The following is a 1,373-nucleotide window of genomic DNA, read 5'->3' as shown; positions in this document are numbered from 1 at the left end:
ACCGGGTTCGATTCCCCACTCCTCCTCCACATGGCGCCTGCTAGGTGACCTTGGGCCCATCACAGTTCTCTCAGAGCTCTCTCAGCCCCCACCTGCCTCACAAGGTGTCTGTTCTGGGGAGAGGAAGGGCAGGAGATGGTCAGCCACTCTGAGACTCTCCAAAGTAGAGAAAAGCGGGGAATGCAAAGCAACTCCTTCGTCAGGTGACCAAGATCCGTTCCCCTGGGGAAAATGGCTGCTTCGGAGGGTGGTCTCTATGGCGTTATAGCCCACTCAGGTCCCTCCCCTCCCCAAAAGCTGCCCCCCCAGGCTCTGCTGCCAACCCTATTGGTCCAGGTGCACCTTTAATGGCAGTGTGGCAAGACAGGCTGCCATCCTGCCAGAGTTCAGGGCGCCCGAGCGGGCACATGCAGCTGGTCATGCTGTGCATTAAGAGGCCTGGGGAAAGAACATTATGTACTGTGGGGGGGGGGGAAGCAGTGAGTGATCAGGCTGGGAGCCCCCCCGGCGGCATCGGAGCAAGCAATTAAAACACCGGCAGCAAAGAACGAAGAGCAACCAATTAAACTACTCATCTGACCGTTCTCAGGCATACTCATTAGGGCAGTCCCACCGAGGAAGCAAGGACAGCTCGTTTCTGTTCTCAAGCCGTCAGCTCTGCCAAGGGGGAGGGCCGCCCAAAGGGTTGCCAACTCCAGGCTGGGAAATTCCTGGGAATTTGGGGGAGGGGTGGACACTTGGGAGGGCAGAGGAGGGACCCTCAGCACGGTATAATGCCACAGAGTCCACCCTTCAAAGCTGCCATCTCTCCCGAGGGAACTGGTCCCTGTAGTCTAGAGACCACTTGTGATTCCAGGACATCTCCAGGTCCCGCCAGGTGGTTGGCAACCCTGGCTGCTCAGAAGCCAAAGCCAGACTCTTCCAGTTTGGTGTCGTGGTTAAGTGCGCGGACTCTAATCTGGGAGAACCGGGTTTGATTCCCCCACTCCTCCACTTGCACCTGCTGGATGACCTTGGGCAAGCCGTAGTTCTGATAAGAGCTGTTCTCTCAAGGACAGTTCTTTCAGTGCCCTCTCAGCCCCACCTCCCTCCCAGGGTGTCTGTTGTGGGGAGGGGAAGGGAAAGGAGTTTGTCAGCCGCTCTGAGACTCCTCTGGGTAGTGAAGGCCGAGGGTATAAATCCAATTTCTTCTTCCCTCTTTGGGTAGGGAAGGAGAAGGTCAGCAATGGCTCAGCCGCCCCCTGGCAAAATGCCCCCGAGACCAGCCCCCCATGGCCTGCTCTGCCAGACTATGCCACTTTATATAGGGCAGACTGTGCCATGTTGAGCTGGGGGCGAGGGCTGGCATCTTGTTTAATCCCCCCCCCCCCCCG

At 57.9% G+C, this 1,373-nt stretch overlaps 1 protein-coding gene across 3 annotated transcripts in view; it reads right to left on the bottom strand.

The window, feature by feature from the left end:
* GPT (glutamic-pyruvate transaminase (alanine aminotransferase)) overlaps window positions 1-1,373 on the bottom strand; it is a 37,330-nt gene that overhangs the window by 11,756 nt on the left and 24,201 nt on the right. The window lies entirely within an intron of this gene.

The sequence above is a fragment of the Gekko japonicus genome, unplaced genomic scaffold (genome assembly GCF_001447785.1).
Source record: "Gekko japonicus isolate JY-2015 unplaced genomic scaffold, Gekko_japonicus_V1.1 scaffold3936, whole genome shotgun sequence".
In the NCBI taxonomy this organism is placed as follows: domain Eukaryota; kingdom Metazoa; phylum Chordata; class Lepidosauria; order Squamata; family Gekkonidae; genus Gekko; species Gekko japonicus.
This window is presented reverse-complemented; position numbering and strand designations above follow the sequence as displayed.